Here is a 22,852-nt window from a genome sequence, read left to right as displayed (position 1 = left end):
ACTTATTTTTATAATCATGGGTGGGAAAATTGGATTTAATGATGACTTCACAACACTAAGTTTCTTGCATTTGTACTCTTAAAAGGTTTTATATTCCAATCTTGTTTTTCGGTTCAGATTCTATTTAGTCTCTTCAAAACACCTGAAGTAGGCATATGTCAGGCTTGAAATTCAGCCAAAGCCGAATATTTTAAGAACAAGAAGAACTTCATGGGAAGGAAGCAAGACTAAATAAAGTGGGGCTTTCTGTTTCTGGCGTTTTTTTCCAATCTTGAGCTTCATAGCTGAATTTGACTGTATATTATGTATAATAGTTTGGGTCTTTGGGTGGCTTATTACAAAAATTATATAAACATAACTTTTCTAAAATTATAGCACTCTCATCTTTAAGTTATAATTTGGAAGATGTCAGTGAAGCTTCAAAGAACTGAAGATAAGGGAGAAAAGCATCTGACTATTTACTGGAACCTATTTTCATTGCACTGATTGGGTATTTTTTTTAAACTTTTTTATTGTAAAATATATCATATATGCAAAGTAAAGAAAGGAAAAAAAGCAATAATTTTCAAAGCACACTTCAACAAGTAGTTACAGAACAGATCCCAGAGTTTATCATGGGCTACCATTTCACTATCTCAGATTTTTCCTTCTAACTGCTCCAAAATGCTGGAGACTAGAAGGAATATTAATATAGTGATTCAGCAGTCAGCAATCCCATTTTCTCTGTTATATCTCTTCCTTCTCTTTAATCCTCTCAATCTATAGGGATCTCTGGGCAATGTCCATTCTGATTTTTTCATGTTGAGAAGGGGTGTCCACACTAAAGGAGAGGGGAATGTAATTAAATTGATCATCCTAGAGAGGCTGGTCCATCTGAGTTTCAGAATTTAACTGACCTAACAACCCTGCTGGGATTATATGTTCCAAGAAGGCTAACCTAGTGTATGGAAGTTTTATAGAGTCAGTTCGCACTCTGGGTATTCTTAAGAGTCAACAGGAGTAATGTTGGTTGGGGGATAAACCATGGCCGTTAGTACTATTTAGCTGAAGCTTAGAATTAAGTTTCCTAAGGGCATGCCTCAAAATCTAGGTATTGGCCTATTTTCTTGAGAGTCCCCAGTGGTTGGAAGGGTACCCGGGGTTCTCAGATGGGAGAGTTTAACAGTACCATATGTATATTTATATGTTTTTTTCCCTTCGGACCCTCAAGGGACTCTACCAACACTTTTTAATTATCAGCCCACCATAGTCTGCAATGTGTCCTGGTATTGTATTAAGTTATATGGAATTACAAGGCCTCGTTCACGTTCTGGACTCCAGGAATTTGAGTTGTTTAAATGAGCTATCCAGAGAGATTGATTTAGATGATGTGTTATAGAAAATTTAGGTTCCAGACATAATAAACCTCTCTGCCTTTGGTCTCATACAGTAGGTGAAGGTCTAGAGTGCATACAGTATCATCTTTTACCCTGTAATCTCATTTACCTTAGACCCAGCCAGACTGGCTTTATTTTACACTCTAATTGAGGCCTGATCTCTTTTTCAGTTACTTTAATTGTTATTTTGTATAATGATGCTAACTTTCAGGGCTGTAGCTCTCCATTTCTGGGTCCTAAGTGTCACAGAGCTGCTCAGAGTTTCAGGGAAATACCAGCTGATGCACGTGTAGCTCAGTGTCTCAGAATCCAGAAATACAGCTACAACTTGACAGTAAATGTGGCTGCTGTAAGAGCTTACAACTAGGCTCCCATTTTCTTATAAGTGTTTTCTGAGAGAGATCTTGGCATATTTGTTCTTTTGTTTCTGGCTTATTTTGCACAACACATTGTCCCCAAGGTTTATCAATTTGTTTTGTGCATCTTGACATCCTTCCATCTTGTAGCTGCACCAGATTCTATCATATAAATGTATTACCATTCCCCATTGTCCTTCTCAGGCATTGTATCCTTCAGCTCCCTCCATCAATTGGGCAATCACGGATAATGTCCAAAATAAACAAACCATGTTTTACAGTGTTATCGCTTGGTTGTACAATCAGCAGCCCTTACAATTCTAGACAGTTTTCCTTGGTCCATAATGACAAAGAACTGGCAAATACAATGTCACCAGGTATCAAATCAAAATTACCCTTTATCACTTGCCCCTCCCCCCATTAGTTGCCCCCAGTAGTGCTTTGGTACAATTGATGTCTTCCTGTTAATTTTTGGCCACAGCATGCATTTTGAATTTTCCCCCATATCCCTTTACTGTTGACTCTTTGTCCACTATCGAACCACTGAAATAGTTCATGGGAGAACTTATTTGTAACTGTGGATTTAATCAGTGGGAACATGGGTCTGCACTCCCCCTTTCTGATTGAGCATTTTTAAAATAGCCCTCTACAAAAACATCTTCAACCCTATCGTAATTTAAAAGAAAGTTTCCTTAAAAAGCTCTATTACTATTTATCCTCCAAATTCTGCCTTCTGGAAAGGGAGAGGGGAACATTGGAAGGGACCTGGTATTTGAACCTGAATCTCACTTATTACTCCAAGCAAACATGAGAACCAAGTCCTTATGACCCCTCTTGGGTGAGAAACCGAAGGATCCAAAACCTGCCCCGACATGCCTTGGCAGTCACTGATCTGTGCTGGTCATCTGACGTGGCTGGCCCTAAAAATGTGGCTCACTTATTCTCAGGGTCAAGAGAAACTGCAAGGAATGATGTGACCTAGTGCTGGTGGAGTCCCCAGGAGCCTTTTGGGTGCCACATGGAATAGTGGGGAGAGTCTCCCCTGGGGAGCCCCATGTTCCTGGGCCAGCTCCGTCCCATACCCTGGCTCCATTCAACCTGTGCCTGCCCCAGTTCAGTCCCTGTCCCCCCCAAGTGACATGCACTCTACCCCATCTTGTTCAGCATGAAGATGAAACCATATGAAGATACAATCAGCTTCACCCAAACCCTTGGTTTTTCTAAAACAAGGCCCCAAGAGTTCGGCGGTAGTAGAATTTATTTTCCTCTGACTTCTGGGAGAAGACTTGCTCCTTTCCACTAGGAGTCAGCAGACTTTCTGTAAAGGGCCAGATAGTAAATATTTTAGTCTTTGCAGAGCATATGGTCTCTGTCACGGCCGCTCTACTCTGCGTAACATGGGGTGGTCATAGCCACTTCCTGGACAAACGAGCATGGCTGTGTTCCAATAAAACTTTATTTATGGACACTGGCATTTGAATTTCACAAAATTTTTCACGTGTCACAAAATCTTTTTCTTGTGTTTTTTTTCCCACAGTCATTTAAAAACACAAGCACCATTCTTAGCCTGCAGGCTGTACAAAAGCAGGTGGCCTCCGAATGGGCCAGTCACCACAGTGCCCTTTGCCCTCCACCCACTCTCTCCCACTTGAAAGTTGAATCATTGGGAGGTGGTGGGAAGAACGCTGCTCCGCAAGCCAGATCTGAATTTTAGTCCTGGTTCTGCGCTGGGGCCACGCAACGTCCAGCTGGGCCCTTCCTCTCCTGTATTGGTGGAAACGAAGGGAGTGTTGAGCTGAATGTCTAAGATTTCCTCATTTCATCCTGTGAATTTACGAAAGGCAGGAGCCCAGTTTGCTGCAACAGAGCATCAAAATAGGGATTGTGAAATTGGGTCCAGCTGCTTCTCCGATTTGGAGCAAGTCATTTGAGGTTAGAAGTCCAAAATGAAGGCTTCATCAAAGCAGTGCTTTCCTCCTGGAGGCGGGTGTTCTGGGGTGGCTGCCGGTGGTCCTTGGCCCTTGGCTTTTTTGTCACGTGGCAGTGCCCGTGGTGGCCTCTTCTAGCTTCTTCCTGTGACTTTCTCCCTGGGTGCTTAAATTTTATTCTGCTTATAAAGGTCTTCCGTCATAGGATTGAGACACATCCTGATTGAGGTGGGCCACAGCTTAACTGACGTAACCTCATCCAAAGGTCCTAGTTTCAATGGGGTCACACCCATAGGAACGGGTTAAGTTTGAGAACATGTTTTTCGGGGGTGCTAAGCTCCAAGCCACCACAGATGGTTCCTGACTCGATTCCCAGTTTGCTGTTGGAGCACATTTGTTATTCTCTCTTTACTCTTTTTTTTTTTTTTAAATATGGGCAGGCACCGGGAAGCGAACCCGGGTCTCAAGCATGACAGGCGAGAACTCTGCCACTGAGCCACCGTGGCCTTTCCTTTCTCTTTTTTTTTTTTTTTTTTTAAAGGAAAGACAGAGAGAAGGAAGGAAGGATAGAAGGAAGGAAGGAAGGAAGAAAGGGAAACATTTTTAAACATTTTCTTGTTTTATGATAGCAAACTTGTGCTCTATCAATGCTTTTATGAAAATCCTTCTTGTTTAGATAGACGAGGACTGTCACTAAGAGATGGCAAATGTCAAGTTAATAACACCCTTTTCCCTGACCCCTGCATTGTAGGCAGTGACATTCCACCAACACTGAGATTTCAGGGGTACAGACTACTTGGTGGAGGCAAACGAACCCTCACTTAGTGGGAATCTCAATGTTTCAATCCCTACTCCAATGCTATTTCAGTTTTTTTTTAATGAACATCAATCCCGTGAAATAGAGCTAGAATAGGCTTAATTAACCCCTCATTTTGCTGATTAGAAAACTGAAGTATAAAGAGCCTGTCTTCCTTCCTTGGGTTAAATGATTAAAAACTGAAGTATAAAGAGCCTGTCTTCCTTCCTTGGGTTAAATGATTGTAGGTTGATGCTTGGAATCTGGGACAGACTCCTAATTGGTGAAGGTGTTGTAGATGGCAATTAGATTCTGGGGCTAGCCGGAAAAAGGCCTTGTTAAGTCAGCGTACATGGAGGATTGGAACCCACTCAGCATTTTAGGCATGGTTTCTCTGGGAAAGTAAGTTCCTGGAACCTAAAGCTGGGAGTTTGAGTACACCTTGCCTTGTGACCCTCTCAGCAGTGTGTGCTTTGATGTTGCTTTTGGTTGCATTTTGCGAAGATGTAGGGTGCATCACCTTGGGCTGGGGTAGGGGGCTGTGTGAGGGAGGGGATGGAGGATCACAAGGCGGAAGCTGCAGAGAGAAGGTGGGTGCTCGGCGGGAGGCAATGCCGTGAGGGGATCCAGGAACAGTTGCACCTCTTTGCACCCACCCCCTCCCTCCCTCCCTCCTAAGCCTCTGTGTATGGTCCCGGGATTGCTGCCAATGGAAGCTGCTGACCCCGTTGCTTAAGGTCTCCTCACTCACTTCTCAGCAGGCCCAGGGATTTGCCCTGCACCAGCTTCGCCTTTCCCCCACCAGCTGTCACACCTCCAGGGCCTTCCTGGGAGCCTGGCCAGCACAGTGCAGCCCCTTAGTTTTCCCCCCTGTAGCAGCAGCAGGCACCAGCAGGGAGCCCCAGGCTGGGGAAATGCTAAGGATGTAACTTTTGGATTTTCGTCTGCATGCTGTCCCCATTGCTTAGCACCCATGGAAGGGAGCCCGTTTGCACCGTGTAGGCGTAAGTCCACCCCTCTGGGTTTAGGGTGCCCACCTCCTGCCAAGCTCCTTCGGGTTCCAGTCCTGTGGGCAGAAAACCCAAACCAAACCTAACCCTTGTATCCCTTCCATCCCTACCTGTGACATTCTTGAAGGTCTTTCGCCCACTTGTACATTTTCTGCTTGCAGGTCCAGAGGGGCCTCTCTGTATTTGTCCCGTGTACCCTGAGGGAGGGGGGCAAATCTCTGTTTCCGGGATAGTGGCTCCTGTGGACCAGCAAAGTTAAAACACAAATTAAGAGGACTGATGTTGTTGATGTTGTTTTTTCCAAGTAAGGATATTTATTTATAGACAGAGGAAATGCAACAACCAGCATCTATTGGCATGATTTCTTAAAAAGTGAAGACAATTTTAAGCTTAAAAAGTAGAGAGGACATAAGCTTAGAATACAGAATAGCCTTTTGCATATAAGAGATGTATGAAAAAGTGGAAAAACTTGCTGCTTATTATTCATTTTTCCTATTTCACCATGGATGAGGGGACGCTTTCTCAGGCCAGTCAACAGAGCAGTGTTTGAGAACCTCTGGCCTGCACCAGTTTCCAGCCCCTTCCCACCTTCGAATCATCCTGCTGCTTCACTCAAAAAGCGAGGGGTAGTGAGACTCAAAGGAACAAATATAGGCAGACTCATCAGGAAAAACTCCCCATAGGAAGGGACGTCAAAATAGCCCAGTGGTGGCTTGACTTGCCCTTTCTTGGGGCTTGTCATTTATGCTGGGATGTCCTAGGGCCCCCCCCCCCCCGAACCCAGAACGCTGCACTGACTCTCGCTTCCTTGGATAAATGGTCAGGCAAAATTCTAATTTTCCAAAATGTTTGCCAGAAGTAGAACTAAAAGGAAAATTCCAGAGCACAAAAGCAGATCAGTTTTCAGAGCACTCGTGTCCCACCCTAAAGAGTCAACTATAGACTGTCAGGCCCAGCCCCACTTTCCGGGCTCCTGAGACAGTCACCACTTGGTGACTGGAGCACTTTCCACCCGCAGCCAAGTCGGTTTATGGGCGCACCCTGGGCCCCGGCTGGTGCCAGCCTCCTGGGAATCCTGTGCCACAGGTCGGTTCCCCTCTGGAGGCTGCAGAGGCTGCTGCCCGCTTCCTGTTTCAGAGGCTTGGGTAGAGGCCTGCTCAGTTCCTGTTTGTGGTTTGCAGGATAAAATGGGTCCGCAGTGTCCTTATGGAGCAGCGGGAGTATGTGTAAGGCTTTCTCCTGCAAGGTACAGCTGCTTCTCCTTCCCCAGTGGGTGCCCCAGGCAGCCCCTTCCATTTCTACCCCTTCCAGTACCAGCCTGCAGGGTCCTCGTGAGCAGGGAAGGATGGCCCCTCCCCATAGGCAATTTAGGGCGCTGTTGTCCCACCTCCCCTTTCCATCCTCCTGGTTCTCTCTGTGGCTGCAGAACCTGCCAGACCCCCTCCCCACTGCACAGGGGCAGGAGGGGCGTGCGAAAGGTGTGGGGAGTGGGGAGTGTTGCAGGACCCTGCAGCTGTACGGACGTCAGGGAGAAACAGGGACCGTCAGCTCTGCAAAGGTCTTTCTCAAAGGCAACCTCCCCCTCCTGGGATTCGGATATTGCTAAGTGAGGGGAGCGGCCCATATTTAAGAAAGATACCCTTACTTTCTTACTTACTTACGAAGTTAAATTAAATTGAAAACTTTTATTGGTGGCATGAAAGGAAAAATAAAAGAAATCAAAGCAAAATTATAAATTATTTAGAAAGCCATGGGTGATGCAAATAATTTCTTTAGTTCCTTTAACATGCTAGCTTTTCTCTATGGCTGAGAGGCTGCAGGCTTATTGCAGCAGGGGGAAGTGTAGGAGATAAAACTGATTTTTAAAGGCAGGTGTCTTCCAAAAAATTTAAAAAGTGGATTCTTAAAGCTTGCCTTGTTTTTTTCCCAAAAGGAAACATTAAACCAAAAAGATACAGGGTGGTGCAACAGTGGCTCGGTGGCAGAATTCTTGCTTGCCATGCTGGAGACCCAGGTTTGATTGCTGGAGCCTGTCCATGCCAAACAAAACAAAACAAAACAAAACAAAGCCTTGTAGTAGTTTTCCTAGGAGAGATGGGAGGAAGGAGAGAGAATTTAATGGTGAGAGCATCTCCTTCATTGCAGGGTAGATCTATGTAAATGCCACAGAAGTTGCACAAGATAATAGTAAACATTCCATTACACGCAAACCTTTTCTGTTATTGTAGTTAATCAACAACGAGGAAAGCATTTGCCTTTGGCAAATGATTCATCCAGAAGGAAGTTATATTCCTTTGTACCGGAAGTTGCCAAAAATGATTTGTGACCAATTATATCATCAGTCTCCAAGACTTTTAGCCTCGTCTATTCCTGTGAAGTCATAAGAAATGGAAACACCTGGAGAGCTGCTGAAGTGAAGTGGGTATCAGGCCATCTAACCTTTGACCCTGAACCATACAAAACCAAGTATGTGCCTAAGCCAGAGAATTCTTTCTCTTTGAAAAAGATTGGATACCACTATTACTAAACAAACAAACAAAAAATCAGCCAAGGGGAATCAGTAAGCCCTGGCTGATACATGTCATCGAATACATTTTAAGGCTACATTCATTTTTCTAATGTGACTGCTGGGACAAATATCAGCTTGGAGCTGAGACAGCCAGGAACAGGGTGTGATTTTGCTGCCACGGGTCACTGCTTTGACCTCCCTCGGTGTCACAGTGGGGTTCAGGTGACTTTGGATGGCCAGAGCAGAGTGAAAATATAAATTCATGTTGCTTGGTGTTCTTTTTGTCATGTTATTCGCTCCACAATACACATGGACATGCGGCTGTCATGACCTGCATTTCACAGCTGAGGAAACTCCTTGAGGAGTTGAGGAGAGGGCATGTGTCTTGGTCAGAATTGGTATTTGAGCAGGAGTCGAACTCAGGTCTCCGGATTCCAAATAATCCTGGTGTTTCCCACCATACCACGGTCCCCCATGGCAGCAAAACCCTTTCCAAGCATGCATCCTGCGTCAGAGACTCACCTCCCACAGCCTGATGCGCAGTGGTGGCATTTTTATCAGCGAGGGTCAAGGTCATGGCCTGTAACTTCAGGTCCCATCTTGCTGAGAAAGTTCACTGACACCTTGTTAGCCTGTAAGGTAAGCAAGGAGAAAGCTGACTGGCATTTTTCTGTCAGTGCCAGCATCGGGGCCCTAGAGCCTCGACCGAGTCCTGGGGCCAGTTGCTCAGCCCGGAGCCGTGATTTGGGCCCTCTCCAGACAAATCTTCGGCCCCTTCCTGGGACTGGTAGGCAGAGGCTGTCCGGCATGAGGCCAAGGCGGGCCTTTCTCTAGAGTGACTGGGGGTCTGGGGTTACCCTCCAGCTGAGGGGCAGTGCTTTTCCTTGGCTCCCTAAGAAGTTCTGGCTCCTGAGTCTGACTCGCTTTCTCCTAATGTGACAGCATACTCCCAGTAATGCAATTCTGTCAGCATTTATTAATTGCCCTTCCTGCAGGAGATGTGCTGGAGAGCTAAGAGAGACAAGAAGGCACACATCTGCGGGGCCGTAGAGCTCAGAGCACGCAGCTGCTTCCATGGGAAACTGATTCCAGGAAAGGCAGCAGAAAGGACCCATACTCCCCATTCTCCCATCCAACCAATTCTTTGTTAAAAAACATTTTTTAAATTTAAGTTATGAAATATTTCAGTCATAGAAAAAGTATGTAGCCAATATCCAAACAGAATAGCTGTTAAATAATTTGTCCTATTTGTTTCAGCTCTCTTTCTCTTTTAAAGAAATAAATTTTTCTGGATACAACTACAGGCCCCTTTATGTCTCATCAGTTTTCCTGCCAGGTCTTTGTGGGACGTCCTCAGTTGTAATTTTTAAAAAGCTAAAGTCATGTCTTTCTACGAATGTAAAGTGAGATGTGCCATTATTTAATTGACACATTAATTAGTGACGAAACCTGTATGATACTGAAACCAGTTCAAAGGAGAATTTAAAAAATAAACACATACACACACAACCAGGAGTGCTGAAATGAGTTTGCTGATAGATGCAAAATTGATTAATAGTCTATAAAATAAAATGTTATGTTTGGGATCATCTTTTTTATAGGATGAAAAGCAGTTGTATCCTTCAGAAGCAGTATTCATTTCTGTTGCGGTGGACAAGGATTGTTTGCATTACTGCCAGTTTTGTACAGCGTAATTTTTACCCCAACAGCATTGTATAAAGGCATAGTCACTGGAAAGACAATCAGAGATCTACATCCCTGTAAAACCATATTATCCCCAGAGGGGATGCCCCGACTCTCTTTTGCCCATTTCCAAGTCTTTTACACTTTTTCTTGATATAGATTGGTTATTCTCAGTTCTCAGCAGGCTCCATGCCTAGTGCTAGCTTCAACTACTCTTAACCCAGTCCGATTTTGTAGGGCCTGTTGTTTTCCTTTCTCTGCTCCTCTGCCACCTGAAGCTGTACTGGTCCCGAGAAGGTCCTAGAAGACCTCATTTGATCAGAAAACATGTATGAAGGTGAGAAATCGTGTGCCAGTCCCCTGGGTTTTGAATGCGTTAAGATGAAACGTTGTGTGGCCAGATCTAAGTCAGGAAATGAACTGGCAAAGATTTTGGGTGACCAGTTGTTTGTGATGATGCCAGCATAATGCCTGCTGCCTCTGGGTCCCAGCCTCGTTCTCAATACTAGGAAATTATCAGTATTACTGACAGGAACTTCAGTAGGCTGAATGGCTCCAAAGAGGCTTATTTTTTGGAGGAAAAAATCCTATGATATTTTAGAAGGCTGAGAACTGCTGTAAAATTCACACATGCCAAATCTATTGCTTTGGTCTTACAATTTAAGGCAAATTATACCCAGATGAATAGCATGTCATACTGTGTTCCAAGTGCTGTGATAATTACTCTGCATGCGTGGTTTTACTCCATCTTTAAAACAACTTCATGAAGCAGATAGCATTAGTTGATTGATTTTACATTTGGGGAAACAGAAACTCTGAAAGGTTTATCATCTGCCCCAATGTCTCAGAGCTACTAAGGGACAGTTTTGGGCCCAAGACTGTCTGATCCCCAAATCTCTTCATTTGTTAACATGAACTATGCTTGACTGTCTCCCAGAAATGCATTTTCTATTTGAAAATGTTTAAATTATTTTAATGTCTTGATTCCAGTCTTCTGATACAGTAGGCATTTGTTGACTCTGGCCTACACAGAATTAGGTTAAATTGGGTTAAAAGAGTGTAATTTTTGCCTTCTATGATCATGAATTCAGTGATTTGATAAATATTTGTGAGGAGCCAACCACGTGTAAGGTGATACTTCAAGGAATATTAGGTGAAAATTCCAAGGGAATTTTTAAAAGAACTTTGTAATGAGTGATTTTCATTGAACTGTATCCTTGAGAACAATCTTTATGGCTGTCATAATAGAAGTGAAAAATGTTGAAGGTAAAAACCTTACATAACTGTAAACTGTGTTAGACTGCACACTTTCTTTTTTATATGAAATCAGTATCACATTGCAAATCATCCAAAGAACATCCTAGATTTTTATAAAAACCTTAGTGTTCATTTATAAATATTGATAAAATTTCATTAAATGAGTTTTCAAGAGGGGTATTGCAATTCTTTAATCAAGAAGAAATCTTATTACGTTGATTCTTAGGGAAACAAGTGGAGTTATTGCCCAAGACTTGAAACCTCAAAACAGTTTTTCTGGTGGTGAAATTTGATCTGTATTTCAGTTCTCTTGCATTAATCTTTACAGTTTGTGATAGAATCTAGTATGTTTCAGATCATTGAAATATGCCAATAAGACGATTCCAATATAGGGTTCTTTAGGCCTTCAGTCCTCATAAAACTAAGTCATTTGCTTGTTCTTAATGCCTGAGTGTGTGGTCCTTGATTGGCAGAAAATAGTAACCTGATTATCAAGTTATGGAATGGCTGGGCTGGCAAGAGAATCTAAACAAAATTCCATTTAGATAGTAAAGGCAAACCTGTAATTTGATATATTGTTGGTATAGAATGATATCTGTATTATGTTGTACTTAAAAAATGACTGTGGTAGAAATCTCAGCTACCTCTGAAGGTTCTAAGCAACCTTTATGAATGTTTACATTACATAAATTTTTTTTTTGCATGAGCAGGCACCGGGAATCGAACCCGGGACTCTGGCATGGCAGGCGAGAGCTCTGCCTGCTGAGCCACCATAGCCTGCCCTACATTACATAAACTCTTTTTGTGTGTGTGCATGGTCCGGGAACATTACATAAACTTTTGATTCACATTTGTACATTTCCTGTATTTTAGCTCTATTAAGAAAATTCGTAAGTTTTGGGGAATTGCTCTTGGGAAACTAGTTTTGGCTGAGCCAGTGAAAACTTGGATCTCTAGTGCTGGACAGTAGGATTTTAGTTTTTCAAAAGTAGAGATATCCTTGTCCATGGTTTATCAATGTAGAAGAAGGTTTACAGCAGGGACTCTGGCTATAGCACTTAATGTATCTCTTAGTGTATGAATATATTATTAGTTGCAAAGCAGGGTTTGGGTGAGTTGCTTGGTTTGACCTAGGGAAATTAGAGAACAGTGTTGTAGCTTGCACATGAGTTATGAGAAAAATAGTTGGCTTGACTTTCTCGCCAAGCAACTCAGCGCTGCCAATAATTTCTGTGCTTAAAGCATACTTGGCAGTTACTAAGTCTGAAATAAAATCAAACAGGAACTACTAGCCTACACTCTTAGCAGAGTTCTAAGACTCTTCCTTCCCCTATAAAAATGGTAGTGTAGACACTCTATTTAATTGTTAAAGTATGATGCATGAGTGGGTTTTCTGGGGACTGATCCCAGAAATTTATTGGAATTTATTGGAATGCCATCTTGCAGGTCTGTTTTGTCTCCAGAGTCTGAAATTTAGGTTGCTGACGTGATGCCCTGGTCATTTATGCTTTTGACTTGATTAGTATTTAATTTCTTGGAGTATTTTGTTAGTGTGTACTAGTCCATTTAGCATGTGTTCACGAGTGGTAGACTCATATCAGAAATGTTCATTTTCATTCATTTATGTCTACCAAGGTATAAATGACAAAAATTCTTACTTATGAAAATTGTGCTTTTACAAATTTCACTTTTTCAATTTCTTTTGGAGAAATGAGTTAGATGCAAGGATACTAATTAAGAAGACAAAGTGCCGGAGCATTTGGAAGATGCTAACATGTAGGTTTGTCAGTGCTTGGTAGTGACAAGGTTCGGGAATGGCTTTATGGGACGTTTAGAAGTTCAGAGTTCCTCAGTTGTTGATTCTTTGTTTAAGGCAACAGGAGGCAGACAACTCCAAACTGAAGAATTTTTGGGTGACTGAGAGTAAGACTTTTATGGAATATTATGATTACATTTGTACTCATCTCCACCTATAACTCATTTGATGCCAACTTATGAAATCTTTGAGAAGGTAAAACCATGATATTATAAGAGCAGTACTCTTCTAATTCAACTGATTCTCTTGTATGCTGAGTCCTAAAATTAAGTTATTGCCGTATCTCCCTGGTAGGGCCTTTGGTTTGTCAACAACATTGACAGATGTTTTGACTGCTTGTAGAAATCCAGGTAAGTAACAGAAACATGCTGGCTGACAATTTCCAATCTCCAAAGAGCTCAGGACTCATCATTTTGTACAGGTTTTATGGGCTGGCTGATCCCAAAGAAAGAGGCAGTGTGGTTTCATCAACTGAATCAAGAGTGAACATTCTTCTTGATGGATAATCTCTTGACCACCCAGGATCTTATTGTCTTCTCCTTACCTGTTTCCAGGCTGTAAGGTCATTTCTAATCTGGAGTCCCTCAAGGAGGGCCAGACCCCATACTCAAGTAGTGCCAGAAACAAGTAAACTACTCACACAAAATCAGTTGCCAGGTTATGACACTACTTGGGAACCTTGAAGCAGAGTGGTACTGTGCAGTGCATTTATTGCCAGGTCTTGATTGACCCAGGTCAAAGCTCTTTCATAGGTTTGTGCATTTCTCTGATCATGCCATTAGATGTATTCGAATAAGTTTGTTGGGGCAGATGTAGAAAGCAGTCCTGTTTTTGTTTGTTTGTTTCCAAATTCCACATTCTCTGGTTTATCCTCCTTGGTTTACTTGTTCGGGAGTAAAGACTGTGTTGACACATGAGCCACACTAAATTCGAGAAGATTTTCTGAGCTTATTCGAGGAGGAGAGATTTGAAAAGCTGAGGCCCTAATCTGCTTTCAATTTCCAGCTACCTGATCGCAATGCCAAAATGTAGTTCTCAGACTTGGACTGGTCTTCAAGCTTCCAATAACTTTATATTGAGTGTATGAAAATTACCTTTTCAAAACTTGACATTGGCGGGTTCAGCTGCTGCTGCAGTGCTCTCTGTGAGTGCTGGTGGGCATGCTGGGATCCGCAGCCTGGTAAGATGCCTGACTTTCTGTCCCTAGTGTGGTCCCTGCCCCCAGCCCACTCCGGATAATGGCCACAGCTTAGGTACTGAACATTGGTAAAAAGCCCTATGGGGGTAAAACAAAAGCAGTCTATAAATTGTTAAATAGTCTGGAAGAAGTCCAAGGATCAGTGTGCAGCAGGAAATGCAGCTAAAAAGAATCACCTGGAAGGAAAAGCTGCAATCTCAAAGAAAATTACCAGTTGTATCTTTTAGCTATTGCAGGAAGCAGGGATCAAAACCGCTTTCACTAGAAAATGTGGGGAGACAGCTTTCATTGCACCTCAGTGTGAAATCATTCCAATTGAATGGGTTTGTAGAAAAATAAGCAACTGGTTCTTTTCTCAAAATAAGTCCTGGTGTCCATACCCAGAAAGGATGTGTATTTTACCCATCTAAAGTGGAGATATTGTTCAAGGATGATGCCAATAATGACCCACAGTGATCTGAAAACAGTTAATTGCTGCAGAAGTTTGCTTTGCTGGACTTATAGGCCAAACTGAAATGAATATCATGATACATGCTACCCAGGCAGTTTTTGCAATATTGGAAAATCCTGGCTGCCCCAGAACTGTACAGTGGTTGATATGAAGATTGAATTTGGTGTTGATGTAACCACCAAAAAATTGCTCTTTCTGATGTTATTGGTAATGATTCCTGGAGACTCTGGCCATCAGGAGATCAATGCCAACTAAGAGAGAATCATATTGTGACCTTAAGCTATGAAGGACTCCAGATGGTAAAGAAAAGTTTTGAGTGGGTTCCAGAGAGTAGAGTTGCTTCTGAATCAGAAAGCCAGTGTGGGTTTGAAGTATGCGTGGGCTGAACTTCTGATCTTGGTCACTGTGAAAAAAATCAAGCAGGCAGGTGAAATTTTGACATTCCATGTGAACTTCAGGTAACCGCTGCCCATAAAGGACCAGATGAACCTCTGAGGATTAAAGCCATGTATGAAGGGGATGATGCTCCTGCTGTATGGAGGCAGCAGAGGCAGAAGCAGTGGCTCAGGACCGGTGAGACAGGTGGTGCTGCATATCCAGCTATCAGCTGTCCTCGCCTCTCACCACACTGGGGAGCTGAGAATGTGTGGTCTTCTCTGTGACTGCCCTGGGGTCGTGGCTGTTCAACCATCCTTTCTCCAGAAGATTCAGCTCAGTTTGCTGCTTGCATATTTGGCTTAAATAATCACTTGGTATGGGCCAAATGGCCAGTGAGCTTATTAAACACATGGATTTCCTTAGAGCAGGCTGATGAGAAAATCAGGGATTGTACTTTATAAGAACATCATTGCATTTTTTAGGAGAACATCATTGCATTTTTTTTTTAGTTGCAGAAAAAAAAGCAAGATAAAGTGATTCTAAATCTATCAGAGAAAACAAAATTTATTGAACAAATAATTCCCTAGATTCACGGATTAATAGAGCATCTGTACCTATTTATCCATTTATTTGTTTATAAGTAATGAAATTACCATCTGGACATTTGTAGATTAAGCTCTTTTTTACTCACTAATGGTCATTGTTAGGTAGATAACATGATCAAAGAAATTTATTTCTTAAATCCTGATAATGCCCTATTATAGAGTTTCTAAAGTGACTGACCTTTGAAATCTCAGCCCATAAGCTGGAGAAAGATAAAATGGTTATATCCTAAAAAGAGTGGCAAAATCAATATAGATCCCTTTTACCATCTTGTCTTTACAACATTCTAAGGGCCTGTTTTAAATTTACAGCTAGTATCTCAGAAAATGAAGTATTAAATGATTATATTTGTCTCTAGTCATAGATAGATATATTTTGAAAGCAGTTTTATTGAGGTGTATTCACATACCATGCAGCAGTTCATTCAGAGTGTACAGTCAGGGGCTGGTGGTGTGGTCACAGAGTTGTGCATTCAAAACCAAAGTCAACTTTAAGACATTTTCATTATTCCAAAGGGTAAAACCCCATGCCCCTTATCTTCCCCTGTTGTTCACCCTTGGCATCAATGTGGTGTGTTTGTCGCAGTTGATGACAAAGTATTAAGATATTACTGTTAACTATAAAAATAAATTTTAATTGTCCCATGTAGACATAGAACAAAGTATTACTGAACTTTCAAGCCATATATGTATTTAATTTGTTATCAACAGGGAAATTCTTTCCTGAATTCAACGTATTGCATAGTTATTTATGAGCTTGGCTTTCTTTCTTTCTTTTTGTTTTTGTCGTTTAAGCTAAGAATAGTCATGGAAGTATTTATCTATTTTCTTCTCTCTTTAAGTTCTATGTAATTTTGTATTGCCCCTATCTATTACCTTTTAAAATAATTCTTTATAAGTTGTTAAATAAATCTTGATTTACATTAAGGATTTAGTATTCAAAACATACTCAATTCTTTGGTGGGTATGAAAAAAAAGATGTTGCTGCATAATTCTTGCATCATAGGTTATATGACTAAGAAGGAGCAACTAAAAAAGCCAAGTCAAATGTTACAGGATAATGAGATAGCCTTTGTTAGAAAGGTCTGACCCAGGAGGAGCAGTTTCAGGTACTGGAAAGGATCGTGAACGTATAATTCCATGCCTCTTCTCCTTGTCCATCTTGCTTACTTTGTGTCTTTAGCACTTCAAATAGTTCTTGGCTCATAATAGGCCCTTGGACACATCGAACTGTTGGACAACTGAGCGTTAGGTGCAGTTATTTGACGTCTACCTTTCCTTGTGAATTAAGCTCCTTGATGGCGAAGGCCACATTTTATGGATTTTGGCATCCCCTTGGTCTTCTGTATGTCTGCCCGACCGTAGGAGGCTTCAGGATGCCTCCAGAATAAAATTCCGCTCTGGCTTCACCCCTTCCCGCGAGGGGCTCCCAGGTCGGCACAGGAGACGAGCCTGCAAACATGTAACATCCCTACATTGTCTTAAGTGCTACACTGGTTGCCCAGATGGCCGGGGCTTCTTCTGGGGGAGGAGACAGTGAGAAAGAGACTGGTGAAGGCTTTGGAGAGGAGGCAGTGTTTGGATTGGGCTTTAAGGGTAAGAATGATCACTAACATTGATTGAGCACATATTATGTGCCAGGCATTTTTAATCCTGGGAAAAAATGAGTCTGCCCACAAAGTGGGGAGGGACCAAATAAACAGGGGCCCCATGAGGGTACCCCCCAAACACCAGCCTTTAGAGAGGGAGGGGAGGAAGAGTGAGAGAGAGTGAGCAAGCAGTGTTCTGACAGTGGCATAAAGAGAGTTTGCCACAAGGTCAGTCGAGTGGAGTGTGTCAGGAGCAGGAACTAGATTAGGAAATTCCAGAGCCCTTGCTGACTGCTGCCGGAGCAGAGGCAGGAGACAGGTGAGGGGCTTGAGAGAGTGGATCTGCCGGGGGGGCTGTAAGGAGGGTTTTGTTGGGAACGGCTGGGGAGAGCAGGAGGCCCCTGTCTCAGAGCCACCGCGAGGCCCGAGGCTGCTCCTGTGGGAACTCGGAGCACAGATGCCAACCGCTCTCTTCTGGAAAGAACTTTGGGATCCCAGCCCTTTGTGAAGGGATTTTGTTTCTCGTTCATTTTAGTCATCTGGAAATAGAGTTGCTTTTCCTTTCAAGACTCTGCAACGTCAATGCCTTAAACCCACAGCGACCGAGCGCAGACTGAGGACACTCCAGGCTGGGCTGGGGTCGCAGGTGTGGGGGCTTCTCGGGGAGGAGGCGGCGGGCAGCGGGGCACCCCTCACGGGGCAGGTGTGCACGGACCTGCCTCCAGGGACGCCTGGGTATTCCCGCCGAAGGAATCTGGCGGGAACCAGAAGTGTTTGCGTTGTTTCCTCAGCCTCGGAAGCACTTCATGCTGCATGCCTGTGACAGGAAGAATATATATATTTAAAAAATAGCTTTTTACTCAGTGTCACTCCACTTTGTAAACTTTTAGAGTGAAAGCACATTTTTTTCACAACTCCTATCCTTTCTAGGTCTTCTTCATCTTAGGTTCTGCATGGAGGAGCGTGCTGATTATTTATTGAAATGAACTCTAGGTTCACTTGAAGGTCCTCTTGCTACCAGACGTGCTTCCTCATTTGTAGTCTTTGCTTGTCCATTCCAAAAAAAGCCTTATTTTATTTTTATTTTTTGTTAACTTTATCGTAGTAACAAATATACAACTCAGGGTTTCCCATTTTAACATCTTTCAAGTGTACAATCGAGTAATATTAATTACATTCACAATATTGAGCTACCATCGTCAGTATCCATTACCCCATCTTTTTCGTCACCTCTTATAGAAATGCCTCAGATGGATATAAACTACTGTCTGACCCAGGGAAGGCTGCTTCCTCTAGGTAGTTCATATAGACGAATCATACAATACTCATCTGTGTCTGTCTTACTTCTCTCAGCATGATGTCTTCACGTTTCATCCACATTGTAGCATTCATCAGAACTTCATTCTTTTTTATGGCTGAATGATATTCCGTCGTGTGTTTGTAACACATTTTGTTTGTGCATTTGTCACTTGGTGGCTGCTTGGGTTGCTTCCACCTTTTGGCTGTTGTGAATAATGCTGCTGGAAACATTGGCATTCAGATGTCTGTTTGAGTCCCTGCTTTCAGTTCTTTTATTTCTGCTGCATATGGAGAGGTGTGCAGGCTAGACCAGTGTGCCTGGGGCAGTCCATGGGGAGGGAGGCTGTGCTGAGCCAGAGTTAGCACAGCCAGAGGGAAGATCTTTTTTACCCTTTTGCTTAGAAACATTTCTTAGACTCAAGGATTAGTCTAGGAAGGACCGTAGATTCATATATGTATATATAATGGGGAATAGAGGCTACTACAGAGCAAAGTACTTTGAAAACCTATTTTGACAATCAACTGTCAGGGTGAAACTTGAATTTTCTAAAAGAGCATCTCCAAAGGGAGCAGATTTTTAAATACTGTGTTGTCAAGATAGTAGGGAATCTTCTTGGATAATAGTAATAATCCTGGTAATAATAATAATAATAATAAATAAAATGATTAGGGTAAAAAAGCTTTAGTTGGATAATTTTCTCAGGGCAATATGGGAAAATCAGCTAAGTCATTTCTTTTGTTCCTATGAAATTGGGTTACCTTTTTTGTGTCATCTGTTACCCTGAAATGTCTCTCCAGCCCAGGTAGGGCCCCTCCCGGATCTGTAGGCTTAACTGCCTGCTGTATACCCACCCTGCTGGCCCACAGCTGTCTTCACTCATTTCCATGTGGGAATTGATTCTCCATGTAGTTCCTAACATCTCTTTAAGTTGGAACCTGTTTTCAAAAACCAGAAACCTGTTTTATATTCCTTTAAAATGATCACGGAGTAGCCTGTTTATGTCTTTGCTTGTTCTTCTTTACTTATATTCTTATAAGAATATCAATCCTTTGATTTTTAAAAAAAATTTGCTACAGTTTTTCCTGTTATTTATTATAATTTTATGTTAGGCCTTGATGCATTTTTTATTTAATCAAGACTAACAAGCTTTTGTGATTTCTACTATTGCTTTAAAATGCTGGTTCTTGCTTCATAACATAGATTTGTGAACTACACATCTGTATTTTCTGCTCTATAGTTGAACAATGATTTTCTTTTTGCACTTGACTCCCTCATTCATGTTGAATTTATTTTGGTGTATAATGTAGGGGAACTAATGTTTGCTGTATTTTAATGTACTGCAGTTGAAGGAGAGTTTGTGGCTAAGTGAAATTTATAAAAACATTTCTTTAAATACCATTTAATATTTGGTCAGTAGTCTGAGCTACATTGGTTATTTTTAAAAATGATCTTCTCCCTCTCTCTCATACTGAAGATGATTTAGCCTTTTAAGTTTTGCTCACAGTTGCTACTCTAAACATCAGTCATCGTACTGTCTATAATACTCTAATAGAAATCTGTGAGAGGGAGTGAGCTTCCCCTGTTACTGAATGACCCCTCTTCCTCGGGGGAAAGATGCCCCCATATGGGAGAGGTGAACTTTGGGACAGGCATTCAGTTACTTTTCCTTTAGTGCAGCACAGCAACGTGCTGAGGCGTTACTAACATGTGCAGCAGCTTTTTGCCCCAAACCTCTCTCCTCTCATTCATTCATTCATTCATTCATACATTCAACATCTTATTTATTGAATGCCTATTACGTACCAGGAAATGTTGAATGCCAGAGGTACACAAGAATAGGCAAAACCAAGCACAGTGCCTGCCCTGGTGACTGCTTGGTGAAAAGTATTAAGCTAGCTCATATATACTTCTGAATTTCCATTCATTAATTCATTCATGGCCTGCCCACAGAATGCTCTGCTGGTGCTTCCATTCCCCACTGCTCATTTTTCTGTTTACTGTTGACCTAACCCAGTTCTATATACTTTCTTCAATTTTTAAAATTAATTAAAAAATTGAGATAGAATTCACATACCTTGAAATCCACCCTCCTAAAGTCAGTTGTTTTTAGTACAGTCACAAAATTGTGTAACATCACCAATATCTAATTCCAGAGCATTTTCATCCCCTCAGAAAGAAACCTGTACCGGTTAGCATGCATCCCTTCCTTGTCCCCTTTCTCTGGTTCCTGAAAACAATAATCTACTTTCTGTTTCTATTCATTTCCCTTTCTGGACATATCATATAAATGGACAGATCAGATAAAATACAATATGTGGTCTTTTGCCTCTGGCTGCTTTTACTCAGCATAATGCTTTCAGGGCTCATCCATGTTCTAACATGTATCAGTACTTCATTCCTTTTTATGGCAGAATAAAATTCCATTAGATGGATATACTACATTTTGTTTATCCTTTATCACTTGTTGGTTGTTTCCACTTTTTGGCTATTAAGAATAATGCTACAGTGAGCATTTGCATACAAGTGTTGGGTGATTGTGTGTCTTCATTTTTCTTGGAAAAATGCATAGGAGTGGGATTGCTGCGTCATATGGTAAATCTATGTTTAATCATTTGAAGAGCTGCCAAACAGTGTTCTGAAGTAGCTATTCCGGTTCCATCAAACAATGTATGAGGGTTCCAATTTATCCACATCCTTATTTTTGTCTGTTTTATTATAGCCATCTTGGCGGGTTTGAAGTGGGACCTCATTGTGATTTTGATTTGCATTTCCCTAAGGACTAAAGATGTTGTGCATCTTTTCAAGTGTTTATTGGACATTTGTATATGTTACTTGGAGAACTGGCTATGCAGATCCTTTGCCCATTTTTTAATTTGTTTTTTATTGTTGAGTTTTAATAGGTTTTTATCTATATTCTGAATACAAGTCCCATATCAAATATATGAATTCCAAATAATTTCTCTCATTTTATGAATTGTGTTCATTTTCTTTTTTTTTTTTTTTTTTATTACATGGGCAGGCACCGGGAATCGAACCCAGGTCCTCTGCCATGGCAGGTGAGCATTCTTGCCTGCTGAGCCACCGTGGCCCGCCCTGTGTTCATTTTCTTGATAAGAGTCCTTTGAAATTCAAAAGTTCTTATTTGATGTATTCTACTTTATTTTTTCTTTTATTGCTTGTGCTTGTGGTGTCATACCTAAAAAATCACTGCCTAATCCAAAGTCATGAAAGATTTACCCTCTGTTTTCTTCTAAGAGGTTTATGATCTTCACTCTTACATTTAGGTTGTTGATCAGTTTTGAGTTAATTTTAGTGTATGATATGAGGTAGAGGTCCAATTTCATACTTTCGCATGTCGATAACCGGTTGTCCCAACATGAAGTGTCTTGGCACCCTTGTTGAAAATCAACTGAGCATGAATGTATGGTTTATTCCAGCATTCTATAGTCTTTCCCTTTGATCTCTGTGTCTGTTCTTCTGCCAGTAACACACAGTCTTGTAGCTTTGTAATAAGTTTTGAAATCAGGAAGTGTAAGTCTTTCAACTTGGTTCTTCTTTTCAAGATTGCTTTGACTATTTTGGTTCCCTTACTTTCCATATGAATTTTAGGATAAGCTTGTTAATTTCTGCAGAAAAGGCAGCTGGGCCTTCCTCCTATTTTTAATTGTCCCCAATATTCTTTCCATTCTCAATAAAAGTTTTCCTTTCTTGTATTTCTTGGCTTTCATGACATCTACACTCAACTTTAGTTTCTTCCCTATTGGCTGTTAAACTGATTATAGCATAGATAGCAAAGTTTTCAGATTTGGGAGCATTTATTGTCATTTATTACAGCCTAGAATAAATTAGTCCATCCTTCTTTCCATCTTTCCTTTTCTCCTGCCTGTATTTCTCCCTCCTCCCCTTCCTTCCTTATTTCTTTCCTTCCTTTCCTTCTGTGGTTTCAGCACTTCTCAGAATTATGGATATTAGAAGGGTCTGACTTCAGAGGAAATGAGGTGTCACTACTTATCTTTGTCTGCTTAGTACCTAAAACTTAAAAATTTACATATGGGAAGTCAAAATAGTACCTGAAAGGGTTATTGTGGTGATAACCTTGTCCCTTGTGACTTTGTCATATACAAAATATAGAAAGTACAATTTTGTGAGGAAAAAAACAAATTGAAAACTTAATTTCTCCAAGACATGCTTATTCATTCATGCTACAAGTATAACCTTACCTGTGGATAGTTCCAGGCTGAGTGGGTAGTATTCTGGATTTTGCAGAACTCTGCCTTTAGTATTAAGATATTAGATGAAGAAATGGAGTTTTTTATAGGTTTAAATTGCCCTATGTGGTCTTAGTTTGGTCTTCTCTGGTCTCTGAAATGTTACCCTACCCTGAGAGATTACATGTTCTTTGTTCTGTAAACCTTTTAATGAAGTCTGTCCCCAACTGTAAGTTCTGACCGGTCCAGTTTTGTGGGGAAGGTATCCTAGTACCCTTAAGCTCAGTTGTTGGCAGTTATGTCTGTGAATGAAGTGGAGAGTCAAGACCTCAGCCTCCTGCTCTGTTCATTCCCCCAGTGGATTGAATAAAGCAGGTGTAAAGGTTTGGATCAGG

General features: G+C 41.6%; 1 protein-coding gene and 1 pseudogene across 1 annotated transcript in view; both read left to right on the top strand.

The window, feature by feature from the left end:
* The window catches only part of MAP3K5 (mitogen-activated protein kinase kinase kinase 5), a 212,684-nt gene that overhangs the window by 1,386 nt on the left and 188,446 nt on the right, over nt 1-22,852 (top strand). The window lies entirely within an intron of this gene.
* Nucleotides 8,354-19,253, top strand: LOC143669364 (bifunctional phosphoribosylaminoimidazole carboxylase/phosphoribosylaminoimidazole succinocarboxamide synthetase pseudogene; annotated as a pseudogene).

Source organism: Tamandua tetradactyla, chromosome 25 (genome assembly GCF_023851605.1).
Source record: "Tamandua tetradactyla isolate mTamTet1 chromosome 25, mTamTet1.pri, whole genome shotgun sequence".
In the NCBI taxonomy this organism is placed as follows: domain Eukaryota; kingdom Metazoa; phylum Chordata; class Mammalia; order Pilosa; family Myrmecophagidae; genus Tamandua; species Tamandua tetradactyla.
Note: the sequence above shows the minus strand (reverse complement) of the source record. Positions and strands in the feature narration are given on the sequence as shown.